Consider the following 21258-nt stretch of genomic DNA (forward strand, 5'->3'; position numbering starts at 1 on the left):
CTCAATAAAAGTGATTTCATCTCGATTGAACAATAAATAAAAATGTACCTCGATTTTTAATAACATTTTCAAAATCGACGTTTCACGGCCAAAGAAGCATATTTTGAGTATTTCTTCACTATTTTCAAATATAACCACTGAAACCATTATTTTTATACTTTTTGCTTTAATTCAAGCAATGTAACGATATTCATGCAAAAAACTGTTAAAATTCAATTTTCAATAAGAAATCGTATTCACGGATTTTGTGTCTTGAAGAAGAAAAACCTGCGATTTTTTCGGTACTTTTTTGAATGCTTTTTTTTCTGGAGAAATTTTTTTTTCTGGAGATGAAATCACTTTTAATTAGTGTTTTATAGGGAATTAAGCTGAATTCGGTCAAAAATTTCTCCAGAAAAAAATGCATTCAAAAAAGTACCGAAAAAATCGCAGGTTTTTCTTCTTCAAGACACAAAATCCGTGACAACGATTTCTTATTGAAAATTGAATTTTAAAAGTTTTTTGAATGAATATCGTTACATTGCTTGAATTAAAGCAAAAAGTATAAAAATAATGGTTTCAGTGGTTATATTTGAAAATAGTGAAGAAATACTCAAAATATGCTTCTTTGGCCGTGAAACGTCGATTTTGAAAATGTTATTAAAAATCGAGGTACATTTTTATTTATTGTCCTGACGAACATTTAATTTTTGGGCTTCCGTGGCTCAATGTTAGCGCGTTCGGCTGTTAATCAAAAGGTTGGTGGTTCGAGCCCATCCGGGAGCGGTGTTGTGAGGTCTCAGATGTAGCGTGAAAAGTCAAACTTTTTCCATAATACGTGATAACCATTTATTTTCTGAGCTTCCGTGGCTCAATGGTTAGCGCGTTCGGCTTTTAAGCAATAGGTTGGTGGTTTGAGCCCACCCGGGAGCGGTGTTTTGGGATCTCAAATGTAACGTAAATAGCCAAAGTTTTTCCACAATACCTGACGACCATTTAATTTTTGGGCCTCAGTGGCGAATGGTTAGCGCGTTCGGCTGTTAACCGAAAGGTTGGTGGTTCGAGCCCATCCGGGAGCGGTGTTGTGAGGTCTCAGATGGTAAGTAAAAAGTCAAGGTTTTACCTCAATACCTGACGAAAATTTAATTTTTGGGCTACAGTGGCGCAATGGTCAGCGCGTTCAGCTGTTAACCGAAAGGTTGGTGGTTGAGCCCTCCCGGGAGCGGTGTTGTAACGTCTCAGATGTAACGTAAAATGTCAGAGTTTTTCCAAAACACCTGACGAACATTTAACTTTTGGGCTTCCGTGGCGCAATGGTTAGCGCGTTCAGCTGTTAATCGAAAGGTTGGTGGTTCGAGCCCGCCCGGAAGAGGTATTGTGAGGTCTCATATGTAGCGTGAAAAGTCAAACTTTTTCCATAATACGTGATAACCATTTATTTTCTGAGCTTCCGTGGCTCAATGGTTAGCGCTTTCGGCTGTTAACCAATAGGTTGGTGGTTCGAGCCCACCCGGGAGCGGTGTTTTGGGATCTCAAATGTAACGTAAATAGCCAAAGTTTTTCCACAATACCTGACGACCATTTAATTTTTGGGCCTCAGTGGCGCAATGGTTAGCGCGTTTAGCTGTTAACCGAAAGGTTGGTGGTTCGAGCCCATCCGGGAGCGTTGTTGTGAGGTCTTAGATGTGACGTAAAAAGTCAAGGTTTTTACACAATATCTGACGAGCATCTAATTTTTGGGCTTCCGTGGCGCAATGTTTAGCGCGTTCAGCTGTTAATCGAAAGGTTGGTGGTTCGAGCCCACCCGGGAGAGGTGTTGTGTGGTCTCAAATGTAACGTAGAAAGCCAAAGTTTTTCCACAATACCTGACAACCGTTTACTTTCTGAGCTTCCGTGGCTCAGTGGTTAGCGCGTTCAGCTGTTAACCAATAGGTTGGTGGTTCGAGCCCACCCGGGAGCGGTGTTGTGTGATCTCAAATGTAACGTAGAAAGCCAAAGTTTTTCCACAATACCTGACGACCATTGAGCCACGGAAGCTCAGAAATTAAATGGTTGTCACGTATTGTGGATAAGTTTTGACTTTTTACGCTACATCTGAGACCCCACAACACCTCTTCCGGGTGCGCTTGAACCACCAGCCTTTCGATTAACAGTTGAACGCGCTAATAATTGCGCCACGGAAGCCCAAAAATTAAATGTTCGTCAAGTATTGTGGAAAAACTCTGACATTTTACGTTACATCTGAGACGTCACAACACCGCTCCCGGATGGGCTCGAACCACCAACCTTTCGGTTAACAGCTGAACGCGCTGACCATTGCGCCACGGAAGCCCAAAAACTAAATGGTCGTCAGGTATTGTGGAAAAATTTTGGCTTTCAACGTTACATTCGAGATCCCAAAACACCGCTCCCGGGTGGGCTCGAACCACCAACCTATTTGTTAACAGCCGAATTCGCTAACCATTGAGCCACGGAAGCTCAGAATTTAAATGGTCGTCAGGTGTTGTGGAAAAAACCTTGACTTTTACGTCACATCTGAGACGTCACAACACCGCTCCCGGATGGGCTCGAACCACACACCTATTGGTTAACAGCCGAACGCGCTAACCTTTGAGCCACGGAAGCTCAGAAATTAAATGGTTGTCAGGTATTGTAGATAAGTTATGACTTTTTAGGTTACATCTGAGACCCTACAACACCTCTTCCGGTTGGGCTCGAACCACCAACCTTTCGGTTAACAGCCGAACGCACTAACAATTGCGCCAAGAAGGCCCAAAAATTTAATGGTCGTCAGGTATTGTGGCAAAACTTTGGCTTTCTACGTTACATATGAGATCCCACACCACCGCTCCCGGGTGGGCTCGAACCACCAACCTATTGGTTAACAGCCGAACGCGCTAACCATTGAGCCACGGAAGCCCAAAAATTAAATGCTCGTCAGGTATTGTGTAAAAACCTTGACTTTTTGCGTCACATCTGAGACCTGACAACACCGCTCCCGGATGGGCTCGAACAACCCACCTATTGGTTAACAGCAGAACGCGCTAACCATTGCGCCACGGAAAACCCAAAAATTAAATGTTCGTCAGGTATTGTGGAAAAACTCTGACATTTTACGTTACATCTGAGACCTCACAACACCACTCCCGGATGGGCTCGAACCACCAACCTATTGGTTAACAGCCGAACGCGCTAACCATTGAGCCACGGAAGCTCAGAAATTAAATGGTTGTCAGGTATTGTGGATAAGTTATGACTTATTACGTTACATCTGAGACCCTACAACACCTCTCCCGGTTGGGCTCGAACCACCAACCTTTCGGTTAACAGCCGAACGCGCTAACCGTTGCGCCAAGGAAGCCCAAGAATTAAATGTTCGTCAGGTATTGTGGAAAAACCTTGACTTTTTACGTCACTTCTGAGACCTCACAACACCGCTCCCGGATGGGCTCGAACCACCAACCTATTGGTTAACAGCCGAACGCGCTATCCATTGAGCCACGGAAGCTCAGAAATTAAATGGTTGTCACGTATTGTGGATAAGTTTTGACTTTTTACGCTACATCTGAGACCCCACAACACCTCTTCCGGGTGGGCCTGAACCACCAGCCTTTCGATTAACAGTTGAACGCGCTAATAATTGCGCCAGGGAAGCCCAAAAATTAAATGTTCGTCAGGTATTGTGGAAAAACTCTGACATTTTACGTTACATCTGAGACCTCACAACACCGCTCCCGGATGGGCTCGAACCACCAACCTATAGGTTATCAGCCGAACGCGTTAACCATTGCGCCACGGAAGCCCAAACATTAAATGGTCGTCAGGTATTGTGGAAAAACTTTGGCTTTCTACGTTACGTTTGAGATCCCACAACGCCGCTCCCGGGTGGGCTCGAACCACTAAATTATTTGTTAACTGCTGAACGTGCTAACCATTGCGCCACGGAAGCTCAGAAATTAAATGGTTGTCACGTATTGTGGAAAAGATTTGACTTTTTACGCTACATCTGAGACCCCACAACACCTCTCCCGGGTGGGCTCGAACCTTCAACCTTTCGATTAACAGCTGAACGTGCTAATCATTGAGCCACGGAAGCCCAAAAATTAAATGGTCGTCAGGTATTGTGGAAAAACTTTGGCTTTCCACGTTACGTTTGAGATCCCACAACACCGCGCCCGGGTGGGCTCGAACCACCAACCTATTGGTTAACAGCCGAACGCCCTAACCATTGCGCCACGGAAGCCCAAAAATTAAATGATCGTCAGGTATTGTGGAAAATTTTTGGCTTTCTACGTTACATTTGAGATCCCACAACGCCGCTCCCGGGTGGGCTCGAACCACTAACCTATTAGTTAACAGCCGAACGCGCTAACCATTGAGCCACGGAAGCTCAGAAATTAAATGGTTGTCACGAATTGTGGAAAAGTTTTGACTTTTTACGCTACATCTGAGACCCCACAACACCTCTCCCGGGTGGGCTCGAACCACCAACCTTTCGATTAACAGCTGAACGCGCTAACCATTGCGCCACGGAAGCCCAAAATTTCAATGTTCGTCAGGTATTGTGGAAAAACTCTGACATTTTATGTTACATCTGAGACGTCACAACACCGCTCCCGGGAGGGCTCAAACCACCAGTCTTTTGAATAGCAGCTGAACGCGCTAACCATTGCGCCACGGAAGCCCAAAAATTAAATGGTCGTCCGGTATTGTGGAAAAACTTTGACTTTTTACGTAACATCTGAGACCTCATAGCACCGCTCCCGGGTGTGCTCGAACCACCAACCTTTCTGTTAACAGCCGAACGCGCTAACGATTGCGCCACGGAAGCCCAAAAATTTAATGGTCGTCAGGTATTGTGGCAAAACTTTGGCTTTCTACGTTACATTTGAGATCCCACACCACCGCTCCAGGGTGGGCTCGAACCACCAACCTATTGGTTAACAGCCGAACGCGCTAACCATTGAGCCACGGAAGCTCAGAAATTAAATGGTTGTCACGTATTGTGGATAAGTTATGACTTATTACGTTACATCTGAGACCCTACAACACCTCTCTCGGTTGGGCTCGAACCACCAACCTTTCGGTTAACAGCCGAACGCGCTAACCATTGCGCCAAGGAAGCCCAAAAAATAAATGTTCGTCAGGTATTGTGGAAAAACTTTGGCTTTCTACGTTACATTTGAGATCCCACAACACCGCTCCCGGGTGGGCTCGAACCACCAACCTATTGGCTAACAGCCGAAGGCGCTAAGCATTGAGCCACGGAAGCTCAGAAATTAAAAGGTTGTTACGTATTGTGGAAAAGTTTTGACATTTTACGCTACATCTGAGACCCCACAAAACCTCTCCCGGGTGGGCTCGAACCACCAACCTTTCGATTAACAGCTGAACGCGCTAACCATTGCGCCACGGAAGCCCAAAATTTCAATGTTCGTCAGGTATTGTGGAAAAACTCTGACATTTTATGTTACATCTGAGACGTCACAACACCGCTCCCGGGAGGGCTCAAACCACCAGTCTTTTGAATAGCAGCTGAACGCGCTAACCATTGCGCCACGGAAGCCCAAAAATTAAATGGTCGTCCGGTATTGTGGAAAAACTTTGACTTTTTACGTAACATCTGAGACCTCATAGCACCGCTCCCGGGTGTGCTCGAACCACCAACCTTTCTGTTAACAGCCGAACGCGCTAACGATTGCGCCACGGAAGCCCAAAAATTTAATGGTCGTCAGGTATTGTGGCAAAACTTTGGCTTTCTACGTTACATTTGAGATCCCACACCACCGCTCCAGGGTGGGCTCGAACCACCAACCTATTGGTTAACAGCCGAACGCGCTAACCATTGAGCCACGGAAGCTCAGAAATTAAATGGTTGTCACGTATTGTGGATAAGTTATGACTTATTACGTTACATCTGAGACCCTACAACACCTCTCTCGGTTGGGCTCGAACCACCAACCTTTCGGTTAACAGCCGAACGCGCTAACCATTGCGCCAAGGAAGCCCAAAAAATAAATGGTCGTCAGGTATTGTGGAAAAACTTTGGCTTTCTACGTTACATTTGAGATCCCACAACACCGCTCCCGGGTGGGCTCGAACCACCAACCTATTGGCTAACAGCCGAAGGCGCTAAGCATTGAGCCACGGAAGCTCAGAAATTAAAAGGTTGTTACGTATTGTGGAAAAGTTTTGACATTTTACGCTACATCTGAGACCCCACAAAACCTCTCCCGGGTGGGCTCGAACCACCAACCTTTCGATTAACAGCTGAACGCGCTAATTATTGCGCCACGGAAGCCCAAAAATTAAATGTTCGTCAGGTATTGTGGAAAAACTCTGACTTTTTACGTTACATTCGAGACGTCACAACACCGCTCCCGGGAGGGCTCAAACCACCAGTCTTTTGAATAGCAGCTGAACGCGCTAACCATTGCGCCACGGAAGCCTAAATATTAAATGGTCGTCATGTATTGTGGAAAAACTCTGACTTTTTACGTTACATCTGAGACCTCACAAAACGCTCCCGGATGGGCTCGAAAAACCAAAATTTCGGTTAAAAGCCGAAAGCGCTAGCCATTGAGCCACGGAAGCTCTGAAATTAAATGGTCGTCCGGTATTGTGGAAAAACTTTGACTTTTTACGTAACATCTGAGACCTCATAGCACCGCTCCCGGGTGTGCTCGAACCACCAAACTTTCTGTTAACAGCCAAACGCGCTAACCATTGCGCCAAGGAAGCCCAAATATTAAATATTCGTCAGGTATTGTGGAAAAACTCTGACATTTTACGTCACATCTGAGAACTCACAACACCGCTCCCGGGTGGGCCCGAACCACCAACCTATTGGTTAACAGCCGAACACGCTAAACATTGAGCCACGGAAGCTCAGAAATTAAATCGTTGTCACGTATTGTGGAAAAGTTTTGACTTTTTACGCTACATCTGAGACCCCACAACACCTCTCCCGGGTGGGCTCGAACCACCAACCTTTCGATTAACAGAAGAACGCGCTAACCATTGCGCCACGGAAGCTCAAAAATTAAATGGTCGTCAGGTATTGTGGAAAAACCTTGACTTTTTACGTCACATCTGAGACCTCACAACACCGCTCCCGGATGGGCTCGAACTACCAAACTATTGGTTAACAGCCGAACGCGCTAACCATTGAGCCACGGAAGCTCAGAAATTAAATGGTCGTCAGGTATTGTGGAAAAACTTTGGCTTTCTACGTTACATTTGAGATCCCACAACACCGCTCCCGGGTGGGCTCGAACCACCAACCTATTGGCTAACAGCCGAACGCGCTAAACATTGAGCCACGGAAGCTCAGAAATTAAATCGTTGTCACGTATTGTGGAAACGTTTTGACTTTTTACGCTACATCTGAGACCCCACAACACCTCTCCCGGGTGGGCTCGAACCACCAACCTTTCGATTAACAGAAGAACGCGCTAACCATTGCGCCACGGAAGCTCAAAAATTAAATGGTCGTCAGGTATTGTGGAAAAACCTTGACTTTTTACGTCACATCTGAGACCTCACAACACCGCTCCCGAAAGGGCTCAAACCACCAGTCTTTTGAATAACAGCTGAACGTGCTAACCATTGCGCCCCGGAAGCCCAAAAATTAAATGGTCGTCAGGTATTGTGGAAAAACTTTGGCTTTCTATGTTACATTTGAGATCCCACAACACCGCTCCCAGGTGGGCTCGAACCACCAACCTATTGGCTAACAGCCGAACGCGCTAACCATTGAGCCACGAAAGCTCAGAAATTAAATGGTTGTCACGTATTGTGGAAAAGTTTTGACTTTTTACGCTACATCTGAGACCCCACAACACCTCTCTCGGGTGGGCTCGAACCACCAACCTTTCGATTAACAGCTGAACGCGCTAACTATTGCGCCACGGAAGCCCAAAAATTAAATGGTCGTCAGGTATTCTGGAAAAACTTTGGCTTTCTACGTTACATTCGTGATCCCACAACACCGCTCCCGGGTGGGCTTGAACCACCAACCTTTCGGTTACCAGCCGAACGCGCTAACCATTGCGCCACGGAAGCCCAAAAATTAAATGGTCGTCAGGTATTGTGGAAAAACTTTGGCTTTCTACGTTACATGTGAGATCCCACAACACCGCTCCCGGGTGGGCTCGAACCACCAACCTATTGGTTAACAGCCGAACGCGCTAATCATTGAGCCACGGAAGCCCAGAAATTAAATGGTTTTCACGTATTGTGGAAAAGTTTTGACTTTTTACACTACATCTGAGACCCCACAACACCTCTCCCGGGTGGGCTCGTACCACCAACCTTTCGATTAACAGCTGAACGCGCTAACCATTGCGCCACGGAAGCTCAGAGACTAAATGGTTGTCAGGTATTGTGGATAAGTTATGACTTATTACGTTACATCTGAGACCCTACAACACCTCTCACGGTTGGGCTCGAACCACCAACCTTTCGGTTAACAGCCGAACGCGCTAACCATTGCGCCAAGGAAGCCCAAAAAATAAATGGTCGTCAGGTATTGTGGAAAAACTTTGTCTTTCTACGTTACATTTGAGATCCCACAACACCGCTCCCGGGTGGGCTCGAACCACCACCCTATTGGTTAAAAGCTGAACGCGCTAACCATTCAGCCGCGGAAGCTCAGAAATTAAATGGTCGTCACGTATTGTGGAAAAGTTTTGACTTTTTACGCTACATCTGAGACCCCACAACACCTCTCCCGGTTGGGCTCGAACCACCAACCTTTCGGTTAACAGCCGAACGCGCTAACCGTTGCGCCAAGGAAGCCCAAGAATTAAATGTTCGTCAGGTATTGTGGAAAAACCTTGACTTTTTACGTCACTTCTGAGACCTCACAACACCGCTCCCGGATGGGCTCGAACCACCAACCTATTGGTTAACAGCCGAACGCGCTATCCATTGAGCCACGGAAGCTCAGAAATTAAATGGTTGTCACGTATTGTGGATAAGTTTTGACTTTTTACGCTACATCTGAGACCCCACAACACCTCTTCCGGGTGGGCCTGAACCACCAGCCTTTCGATTAACAGTTGAACGCGCTAATAATTGCGCCAGGGAAGCCCAAAAATTAAATGTTCGTCAGGTATTGTGGAAAAACTCTGACATTTTACGTTACATCTGAGACCTCACAACACCGCTCCCGGATGGGCTCGAACCACCAACCTATAGGTTATCAGCCGAACGCGTTAACCATTGCGCCACGGAAGCCCAAACATTAAATGGTCGTCAGGTATTGTGGAAAAACTTTGGCTTTCTACGTTACGTTTGAGATCCCACAACGCCGCTCCCGGGTGGGCTCGAACCACTAAATTATTTGTTAACTGCTGAACGTGCTAACCATTGCGCCACGGAAGCTCAGAAATTAAATGGTTGTCACGTATTGTGGAAAAGATTTGACTTTTTACGCTACATCTGAGACCCCACAACACCTCTCCCGGGTGGGCTCGAACCTTCAACCTTTCGATTAACAGCTGAACGTGCTAATCATTGAGCCACGGAAGCCCAAAAATTAAATGGTCGTCAGGTATTGTGGAAAAACTTTGGCTTTCCACGTTACGTTTGAGATCCCACAACACCGCGCCCGGGTGGGCTCGAACCACCAACCTATTGGTTAACAGCCGAACGCCCTAACCATTGCGCCACGGAAGCCCAAAAATTAAATGATCGTCAGGTATTGTGGAAAATTTTTGGCTTTCTACGTTACATTTGAGATCCCACAACGCCGCTCCCGGGTGGGCTCGAACCACTAACCTATTAGTTAACAGCCGAACGCGCTAACCATTGAGCCACGGAAGCTCAGAAATTAAATGGTTGTCACGAATTGTGGAAAAGTTTTGACTTTTTACGCTACATCTGAGACCCCACAACACCTCTCCCGGGTGGGCTCGAACCACCAACCTTTCGATTAACAGCTGAACGCGCTAACCATTGCGCCACGGAAGCCCAAAATTTCAATGTTCGTCAGGTATTGTGGAAAAACTCTGACATTTTATGTTACATCTGAGACGTCACAACACCGCTCCCGGGAGGGCTCAAACCACCAGTCTTTTGAATAGCAGCTGAACGCGCTAACCATTGCGCCACGGAAGCCCAAAAATTAAATGGTCGTCCGGTATTGTGGAAAAACTTTGACTTTTTACGTAACATCTGAGACCTCATAGCACCGCTCCCGGGTGTGCTCGAACCACCAACCTTTCTGTTAACAGCCGAACGCGCTAACGATTGCGCCACGGAAGCCCAAAAATTTAATGGTCGTCAGGTATTGTGGCAAAACTTTGGCTTTCTACGTTACATTTGAGATCCCACACCACCGCTCCAGGGTGGGCTCGAACCACCAACCTATTGGTTAACAGCCGAACGCGCTAACCATTGAGCCACGGAAGCTCAGAAATTAAATGGTTGTCACGTATTGTGGATAAGTTATGACTTATTACGTTACATCTGAGACCCTACAACACCTCTCTCGGTTGGGCTCGAACCACCAACCTTTCGGTTAACAGCCGAACGCGCTAACCATTGCGCCAAGGAAGCCCAAAAAATAAATGTTCGTCAGGTATTGTGGAAAAACTTTGGCTTTCTACGTTACATTTGAGATCCCACAACACCGCTCCCGGGTGGGCTCGAACCACCAACCTATTGGCTAACAGCCGAAGGCGCTAAGCATTGAGCCACGGAAGCTCAGAAATTAAAAGGTTGTTACGTATTGTGGAAAAGTTTTGACATTTTACGCTACATCTGAGACCCCACAAAACCTCTCCCGGGTGGGCTCGAACCACCAACCTTTCGATTAACAGCTGAACGCGCTAACCATTGCGCCACGGAAGCCCAAAATTTCAATGTTCGTCAGGTATTGTGGAAAAACTCTGACATTTTATGTTACATCTGAGACGTCACAACACCGCTCCCGGGAGGGCTCAAACCACCAGTCTTTTGAATAGCAGCTGAACGCGCTAACCATTGCGCCACGGAAGCCCAAAAATTAAATGGTCGTCCGGTATTGTGGAAAAACTTTGACTTTTTACGTAACATCTGAGACCTCATAGCACCGCTCCCGGGTGTGCTCGAACCACCAACCTTTCTGTTAACAGCCGAACGCGCTAACGATTGCGCCACGGAAGCCCAAAAATTTAATGGTCGTCAGGTATTGTGGCAAAACTTTGGCTTTCTACGTTACATTTGAGATCCCACACCACCGCTCCAGGGTGGGCTCGAACCACCAACCTATTGGTTAACAGCCGAACGCGCTAACCATTGAGCCACGGAAGCTCAGAAATTAAATGGTTGTCACGTATTGTGGATAAGTTATGACTTATTACGTTACATCTGAGACCCTACAACACCTCTCTCGGTTGGGCTCGAACCACCAACCTTTCGGTTAACAGCCGAACGCGCTAACCATTGCGCCAAGGAAGCCCAAAAAATAAATGGTCGTCAGGTATTGTGGAAAAACTTTGGCTTTCTACGTTACATTTGAGATCCCACAACACCGCTCCCGGGTGGGCTCGAACCACCAACCTATTGGCTAACAGCCGAAGGCGCTAAGCATTGAGCCACGGAAGCTCAGAAATTAAAAGGTTGTTACGTATTGTGGAAAAGTTTTGACATTTTACGCTACATCTGAGACCCCACAAAACCTCTCCCGGGTGGGCTCGAACCACCAACCTTTCGATTAACAGCTGAACGCGCTAATTATTGCGCCACGGAAGCCCAAAAATTAAATGTTCGTCAGGTATTGTGGAAAAACTCTGACTTTTTACGTTACATTCGAGACGTCACAACACCGCTCCCGGGAGGGCTCAAACCACCAGTCTTTTGAATAGCAGCTGAACGCGCTAACCATTGCGCCACGGAAGCCTAAATATTAAATGGTCGTCATGTATTGTGGAAAAACTCTGACTTTTTACGTTACATCTGAGACCTCACAAAACGCTCCCGGATGGGCTCGAAAAACCAAAATTTCGGTTAAAAGCCGAAAGCGCTAGCCATTGAGCCACGGAAGCTCTGAAATTAAATGGTCGTCCGGTATTGTGGAAAAACTTTGACTTTTTACGTAACATCTGAGACCTCATAGCACCGCTCCCGGGTGTGCTCGAACCACCAAACTTTCTGTTAACAGCCAAACGCGCTAACCATTGCGCCAAGGAAGCCCAAATATTAAATATTCGTCAGGTATTGTGGAAAAACTCTGACATTTTACGTCACATCTGAGAACTCACAACACCGCTCCCGGGTGGGCCCGAACCACCAACCTATTGGTTAACAGCCGAACACGCTAAACATTGAGCCACGGAAGCTCAGAAATTAAATCGTTGTCACGTATTGTGGAAAAGTTTTGACTTTTTACGCTACATCTGAGACCCCACAACACCTCTCCCGGGTGGGCTCGAACCACCAACCTTTCGATTAACAGAAGAACGCGCTAACCATTGCGCCACGGAAGCTCAAAAATTAAATGGTCGTCAGGTATTGTGGAAAAACCTTGACTTTTTACGTCACATCTGAGACCTCACAACACCGCTCCCGGATGGGCTCGAACTACCAAACTATTGGTTAACAGCCGAACGCGCTAACCATTGAGCCACGGAAGCTCAGAAATTAAATGGTCGTCAGGTATTGTGGAAAAACTTTGGCTTTCTACGTTACATTTGAGATCCCACAACACCGCTCCCGGGTGGGCTCGAACCACCAACCTATTGGCTAACAGCCGAACGCGCTAAACATTGAGCCACGGAAGCTCAGAAATTAAATCGTTGTCACGTATTGTGGAAACGTTTTGACTTTTTACGCTACATCTGAGACCCCACAACACCTCTCCCGGGTGGGCTCGAACCACCAACCTTTCGATTAACAGAAGAACGCGCTAACCATTGCGCCACGGAAGCTCAAAAATTAAATGGTCGTCAGGTATTGTGGAAAAACCTTGACTTTTTACGTCACATCTGAGACCTCACAACACCGCTCCCGAAAGGGCTCAAACCACCAGTCTTTTGAATAACAGCTGAACGTGCTAACCATTGCGCCCCGGAAGCCCAAAAATTAAATGGTCGTCAGGTATTGTGGAAAAACTTTGGCTTTCTATGTTACATTTGAGATCCCACAACACCGCTCCCAGGTGGGCTCGAACCACCAACCTATTGGCTAACAGCCGAACGCGCTAACCATTGAGCCACGAAAGCTCAGAAATTAAATGGTTGTCACGTATTGTGGAAAAGTTTTGACTTTTTACGCTACATCTGAGACCCCACAACACCTCTCTCGGGTGGGCTCGAACCACCAACCTTTCGATTAACAGCTGAACGCGCTAACTATTGCGCCACGGAAGCCCAAAAATTAAATGGTCGTCAGGTATTCTGGAAAAACTTTGGCTTTCTACGTTACATTCGTGATCCCACAACACCGCTCCCGGGTGGGCTTGAACCACCAACCTTTCGGTTACCAGCCGAACGCGCTAACCATTGCGCCACGGAAGCCCAAAAATTAAATGGTCGTCAGGTATTGTGGAAAAACTTTGGCTTTCTACGTTACATGTGAGATCCCACAACACCGCTCCCGGGTGGGCTCGAACCACCAACCTATTGGTTAACAGCCGAACGCGCTAATCATTGAGCCACGGAAGCCCAGAAATTAAATGGTTTTCACGTATTGTGGAAAAGTTTTGACTTTTTACACTACATCTGAGACCCCACAACACCTCTCCCGGGTGGGCTCGTACCACCAACCTTTCGATTAACAGCTGAACGCGCTAACCATTGCGCCACGGAAGCTCAGAGACTAAATGGTTGTCAGGTATTGTGGATAAGTTATGACTTATTACGTTACATCTGAGACCCTACAACACCTCTCACGGTTGGGCTCGAACCACCAACCTTTCGGTTAACAGCCGAACGCGCTAACCATTGCGCCAAGGAAGCCCAAAAAATAAATGGTCGTCAGGTATTGTGGAAAAACTTTGTCTTTCTACGTTACATTTGAGATCCCACAACACCGCTCCCGGGTGGGCTCGAACCACCACCCTATTGGTTAAAAGCTGAACGCGCTAACCATTCAGCCGCGGAAGCTCAGAAATTAAATGGTCGTCACGTATTGTGGAAAAGTTTTGACTTTTTACGCTACATCTGAGACCCCACAACACCTCTCCCGGTTGGGCTCGAACCACCAACCTTTCGGTTAACAGCCGAACGCGCTAACCATTGCGCCATGGAAGCCCAAAAATTAAATGTTCGTCAGGTATTGTGGAAAAACCTTGACTTTTTACGTCACTTCTGAGACCTCACAACACCGCTCCCGGATGGGCTCGAACCACCAACCTATTGGTTAACAGCCGAACGCGCTAACCATTGAGCCACGGAAGCTCAGAAATTAAATGATCGTCACGTATTGTGGAAAAACTTTGGCTTTCTACGTTACATTTGAGATCCCACAACACCGCTCCCGGGTGGGCTCGAACCACCAACCTATTGGTTAACAGCCGAACGCGTTAACCATTGCGCCACGGAAGCCCAAAAATTAAATGGTCGTCAGGTATTGTGGAAAAACTTTGGCTTTCTACGTTACGTTTGAGATCCCACAACGCCGCTCCCGGGTGGGCTCGAACCACTAACCTATTTGTTAACTGCTGAACGCGCTAACCATTGCGCCACGGAAGCTAAAAATTAAATGCTCGTCAGGTATTGTGTAAAAACCTTGACTTTTTACGTCACATCTGAGACCTCACAACACCGCTCCCGGATGGGCTCGAACCACCAACCTATTGGTTAACAGCCGAACGCGCTAACCATTGCGCCACGGAAGCCCAAAAATTAAATGTTCGTCAGGTATTGTGGAAAAACTCTGACATTTTACGTTACATCTGAGACCTCACAACACCGCTCCCGGATGGGCTCGAACCACCAACCTATTGGTTAACAGCCGAACGCGCTAACCATTGAGCCACGGAAGCTCAGAGATTAAATGGTTGTCAGGTGTTGTGGATAAGTTATGACTTATTACGTTACATCTGAGACCCTACAACACCTCTCTCGGTTGGTCTCGAACCACCAACCTTTCGGTTAACAGCCGAACGCGCTAACCATTGCGCCAAGGAAGCCCAAAAAATAAATGGTCGTCAGGTATTGTGGAAAAACTTTGTCTATCTACGTTACATTTGAGATCCCACAACACCGCTCCCGGGTGGGCTCGAACCACCACCCTATTGGTTAAAAGCTGAACGCGCTAACCATTCAGCCACGGAAGCTCAGAAATTAAATGGTTGTCACGTATTGTGGAAAAACTTTGGCTTTCTACGTTACATTTGAGATCCCACAACACCGCTCCCGGGTGGGCTCGAACCACCAACCTATTTGTTAACAGCCGAACGCGTTAACCATTGCGCCACGGAAGCCCAAAAATTAAATGGTCGTCAGGTATTGTGGAAAAACTTTGGCTTTCTACGTTACGTTTGAGATCCCACAACGCCGCTCCCGGGTGGGCTCGAACCACTAACCTCTCGATTAACAGCTGAACGCGCTAACCATTGCGCCACGGAAGCCCAAAAATTCAATGGTCGTCCGGTATTGTGGAAAAACCTGGACTTTTTACGTAACATCTGAGACCTCATAGCACCGCTCCCGGGTGTGCTCGAACCACCAACCTTTCTGTTAACAGCCGAACGCGCTAACGATTGCGCCACGGAAGCCCCAAAATTAAATGGTCGTCCGGTATTGTGGAAAAACCTGGACTTTTTACGTCACATCTGAGACGTCACAACACCGCTCCCGGATGGGCTCGAACCACCAACCTATTGGTTAACAGCCGAACGCGCTAATCATTGAGCCACGGAAGCTCAGAAATTAAATGGTTTTCCCGTATTGCGGAAAATTTTTGACTTTTTACGCTACATCTGAGACCCCACAACAACTCTCTCGGGTGGGCACGAACCTTCAACCTTTCGATTAACAGCTGAACGCGCTAATCATTGCGCCACGGAAGCCCAAAAATTAAATGGTCGTCAGGTATTGTGGAAAAACTTTGGCTTTCTACGTTACATGTGAGATCCCACAACACCGCTCCCGGGTGGGCTCGAACCACCAACCTATTGGTTAACAGCCGAACGCGCTAATCATTGAGCCACGGAAGCCCAGAAATTAAATGGTTTTCACGTATTGTGGAAAAGTTTTGACTTTTTACACTACATCTGAGACCCCACAACACCTCTCCCGGGTGGGCTCGTACCACCAACCTTTCGATTAACAGCTGAACGCGCTAACCATTGCGCCACGGAAGCTCAGAGACTAAATGGTTGTCAGGTATTGTGGATAAGTTATGACTTATTACGTTACATCTGAGACCCTACAACACCTCTCACGGTTGGGCTCGAACCACCAACCTTTCGGTTAACAGCCGAACGCGCTAACCATTGCGCCAAGGAAGCCCAAAAAATAAATGGTCGTCAGGTATTGTGGAAAAACTTTGTCTTTCTACGTTACATTTGAGATCCCACAACACCGCTCCCGGGTGGGCTCGAACCACCACCCTATTGGTTAAAAGCTGAACGCGCTAACCATTCAGCCGCGGAAGCTCAGAAATTAAATGGTCGTCACGTATTGTGGAAAAGTTTTGACTTTTTACGCTACATCTGAGACCCCACAACACCTCTCCCGGTTGGGCTCGAACCACCAACCTTTCGGTTAACAGCCGAACGCGCTAACCATTGCGCCATGGAAGCCCAAAAATTAAATGTTCGTCAGGTATTGTGGAAAAACCTTGACTTTTTACGTCACTTCTGAGACCTCACAACACCGCTCCCGGATGGGCTCGAACCACCAACCTATTGGTTAACAGCCGAACGCGCTAACCATTGAGCCACGGAAGCTCAGAAATTAAATGATCGTCACGTATTGTGGAAAAACTTTGGCTTTCTACGTTACATTTGAGATCCCACAACACCGCTCCCGGGTGGGCTCGAACCACCAACCTATTGGTTAACAGCCGAACGCGTTAACCATTGCGCCACGGAAGCCCAAAAATTAAATGGTCGTCAGGTATTGTGGAAAAACTTTGGCTTTCTACGTTACGTTTGAGATCCCACAACGCCGCTCCCGGGTGGGCTCGAACCACTAACCTATTTGTTAACTGCTGAACGCGCTAACCATTGCGCCACGGAAGCTAAAAATTAAATGCTCGTCAGGTATTGTGTAAAAACCTTGACTTTTTACGTCACATCTGAGACCTCACAACACCGCTCCCGGATGGGCTCGAACCACCAACCTATTGGTTAACAGCCGAACGCGCTAACCATTGCGCCACGGAAGCCCAAAAATTAAATGTTCGTCAGGTATTGTGGAAAAACTCTGACATTTTACGTTACATCTGAGACCTCACAACACCGCTCCCGGATGGGCTCGAACCACCAACCTATTGGTTAACAGCCGAACGCGCTAACCATTGAGCCACGGAAGCTCAGAGATTAAATGGTTGTCAGGTGTTGTGGATAAGTTATGACTTATTACGTTACATCTGAGACCCTACAACACCTCTCTCGGTTGGTCTCGAACCACCAACCTTTCGGTTAACAGCCGAACGCGCTAACCATTGCGCCAAGGAAGCCCAAAAAATAAATGGTCGTCAGGTATTGTGGAAAAACTTTGTCTATCTACGTTACATTTGAGATCCCACAACACCGCTCCCGGGTGGGCTCGAACCACCACCCTATTGGTTAAAAGCTGAACGCGCTAACCATTCAGCCACGGAAGCTCAGAAATTAAATGGTTGTCACGTATTGTGGAAAAACTTTGGCTTTCTACGTTACATTTGAGATCCCACAACACCGCTCCCGGGTGGGCTCGAACCACCAACCTATTTGTTAACAGCCGAACGCGTTAACCATTGCGCCACGGAAGCCCAAAAATTAAATGGTCGTCAGGTATTGTGGAAAAACTTTGGCTTTCTACGTTACGTTTGAGATCCCACAACGCCGCTCCCGGGTGGGCTCGAACCACTAACCTCTCGATTAACAGCTGAACGCGCTAACCATTGCGCCACGGAAGCCCAAAAATTCAATGGTCGTCCGGTATTGTGGAAAAACCTGGACTTTTTACGTAACATCTGAGACCTCATAGCACCGCTCCCGGGTGTGCTCGAACCACCAACCTTTCTGTTAACAGCCGAACGCGCTAACGATTGCGCCACGGAAGCCCCAAAATTAAATGGTCGTCCGGTATTGTGGAAAAACCTGGACTTTTTACGTCACATCTGAGACGTCACAACACCGCTCCCGGATGGGCTCGAACCACCAACCTATTGGTTAACAGCCGAACGCGCTAATCATTGAGCCACGGAAGCTCAGAAATTAAATGGTTTTCCCGTATTGCGGAAAATTTTTGACTTTTTACGCTACATCTGAGACCCCACAACAACTCTCTCGGGTGGGCACGAACCTTCAACCTTTCGATTAACAGCTGAACGCGCTAATCATTGCGCCACGGAAGCCCAAAAATTAAATGGTCGTCAGGTATTGTGGAAAAACATTGGCTTTCTACGTTACGTTTGAGATCCCACAACACCGCGCCCGGGTGGGCTCGAACCACCAACCTAATGGTTAACAGCCGAACGCCCTAACCATTGCGCCACGGAAGCCCAAAAATTAAATGATCGTCAGGTATTGTGGAAAAACTTTGGCTTTCTACGTTACATTTGAGATCCCACAACGCCGCTCCCGGGTGGGCTCGAACCACCAACCTTTCGGTTAACAGCCGAACGCGCTAACCATTGCGCCATGGAAGCCCAAAAATTAAATGTTCGTCAGGTATTGTGGAAAAACCTTGACTTTTTACGTCACATCTGAGACCTCACAACACCGCTCCCGGATGGGCTCGAACCACCAACCTATTGGTTAACAGCCGAACGCGCTAACCATTGAGCCACGGAAGCTCAGAAATTAAATGGTCGTCACGTATTGTGGAAAAACTTTGGCTTTCTACGTTACATTTGAGATCCCACAACACCGCTCCCGGGTGGGCTCGAACCACCAACCTATTGGTTAACAGCCGAACGCGCCACGGAAGCCCAAAAATTAAATGCTTGTCAGGTATTGTGGAAAAACCTTGACTTTTTACGTCACATCTGAGACCTCACAACACCGCTCCCGGATGGGCTCGAACCACCAACCTATTGGTTAACAGCCGAAAGCGCTAACCATTGAGCCACGGAAGCTCAGAAATTAAATGGTTGTCACGTATTGTGGAAAAGTTTTGGCTTTCTACGTTACATTTGAGATCACACAACACCGCTCCCGGATGGGCTCGAACCACCAACCTATTGGTTAACAGCCGAACGCGCTAACCATTGAGCCACGGAAGCTCAGAAATTAAATGATTGTCACGTATTGTGGATAAGTTTTGACTTTTTACGCTACATATGAGACCCCACAACACCTCTCCCGGGTGGGCTCGAACCTTCAACCTTTCGATTAACAGCTGAACGCGCTAATCATTGCGCCACGGAAGCCCAAAAATTAAATGTTCGTCAGGTATTGTGAAAAACTCTGACATTTTACAATACATCTGAGACCTCTCAACACCGCATCCCGGATGGGCTCGAACCACAAACCTATTGGTTAACAGCCGAACGCGCTAATCATTGAGCCACGGAAGCCCAGAAATTAAATGGTTGTCACGTATTGTGGAAAGGTTTTGACTTTTTACGCTACATCTGAGACCCCACAACACCTCTCCCGGGTGGGCTCGTACCACCAACCTCTCGATTAACAGCTGAACGCGCTAACCATTGCGCCACGGAAGCCCAAAAACTCAATGTTCGACAGGTATTGTGGAAAAACTCTGACATTGTATGTTACATTTGAGACGTCACAACACCGCTCCCGGGAGAGCTCAAACCACCAGTCTTTTGAATAGCAGCTGAACGCGCTAACCATTGCGCCACGGAAGCCCAAAAGTTAAATGCTCGTCAGGTATTATGTAAAAACCTTGACTTTTTACGTCACATCTGAGACCTCACAACACCGCTTCCGGATGGGGTCGAACCACCAACCTATTGGTTAACAGCCGAACGCGCTAACCATTGCGCCACGGAAGCCCAAAAATTAAATGGTCGTCATTTATTGTGCAAAAACTTTGGCTTTCTACGTTACATTTCAGATCCCACAACATCGCTCCCGGGTGGGCTCGAACCACCAACCTATTCGTTAACAGCCGAACGCGCTAACTATTGAGCCACGGAAGCTCAGAAATTAAATGGTTGTCAGGTATTGTGGAAAACCTTGACTTTTTACGTCACATCTGAGACCTCACAACACCGCTCCCGGATGGGCTCGAACCACCAACCTATTGGTTAACAGCCGAACGTGCTAACCATTGCGCCACGGAAGCCCAAAAATTAAATGGTCGTCAGGTATTGTGGAAAAATTTTGGCTTTCTACGTTACATTTGAGATCACACAACACCGCTCCCGGGTGGGCTCGAACCACCAACCTATTGGTTAACAGCCGAACGCGCTAACCATTGCGCCAAGGAAGCCCAAAATTTAAATGCCCGTCAGGTATTGTGTAAAAACCTTGACTTTTTACGCTACATCTGAGACCCCACAACACCTCTCTCGGGTGGGCACGAACCTTCAACCTTTCGATTAACAGCTGAACGCGCTAATCATTGCGCCACGGAAGCCCAAAAATTAAATGGTCGTCAGGTATTGTGGAAAAACATTGGCTTTCTACGTTACGTTTGAGATCCCACAACACCGCGCCCGGGTGGGCTCGAACCACCAACCTAATGGTTAACAGCCGAACGCCCTAACCATTGCGCCACGGAAGCCCAAAAATTAAATGATCGTCAGGTATTGTGGAAAAACTTTGGCTTTCTACGTTACATTTGAGATCCCACAACGCCGCTCCCGGGTGGGCTCGAACCACCAACCTTTCGGTTAACAGCCGAACGCGCTAACCATTGCGCCATGGTAGCCCAAAAATTAAATGTTCGTCAGGTATTGTGGAAAAACCTTGACTTTTTACGTCACATCTGAGACCTCACAACACCGCTCCCGGATGGGCTCGAACCACCAACCTATTGGTTAACAGCTGAACGCGCTAACCATTGAGCCACGGAAGCTCAGAAATTAAATGGTCGTCACGTATTGTGGAAAAACTTTGGCTTTCTACGTTACATTTGAGATCACACAACACCGCTCCCGGATGGGCTCGAACCACCAACCTATTGGTTAACAGCCGAACGCGCTAACCATTGAGCCACGGAAGCC

General features: G+C 47.3%; 4 non-coding genes across 4 annotated transcripts; all 4 read right to left on the reverse strand.

Annotated features, from left to right (window-relative positions):
- Window positions 1-3708: 3708 nt before the first annotated feature.
- TRNAI-GAU (transfer RNA isoleucine (anticodon GAU)) lies at window positions 3709-3781 on the reverse strand. The gene has a single exon. It is a non-coding gene; the product is annotated as a tRNA-Ile (tRNA).
- A 4189-nt stretch (window positions 3782-7970) lies between these two features.
- Window positions 7971-8043, reverse strand: TRNAT-GGU (transfer RNA threonine (anticodon GGU)). The gene has a single exon. It is a non-coding gene; the product is annotated as a tRNA-Thr (tRNA).
- A 1103-nt stretch (window positions 8044-9146) lies between these two features.
- On the reverse strand, window positions 9147-9219 carry TRNAI-GAU (transfer RNA isoleucine (anticodon GAU)). The gene has a single exon. It is a non-coding gene; the product is annotated as a tRNA-Ile (tRNA).
- A 4189-nt stretch (window positions 9220-13408) lies between these two features.
- Window positions 13409-13481, reverse strand: TRNAT-GGU (transfer RNA threonine (anticodon GGU)). The gene has a single exon. It is a non-coding gene; the product is annotated as a tRNA-Thr (tRNA).
- Between the last annotated feature and the right edge of the window lie 7777 nt (window positions 13482-21258).

This window comes from Phalangium opilio, unplaced genomic scaffold (genome assembly GCF_054372755.1).
Source record: "Phalangium opilio isolate 3A_F unplaced genomic scaffold, DU_Popi_V2 ptg000087l_1, whole genome shotgun sequence".
Taxonomy (NCBI): Eukaryota; Metazoa; Arthropoda; class Arachnida; order Opiliones; family Phalangiidae; genus Phalangium; species Phalangium opilio.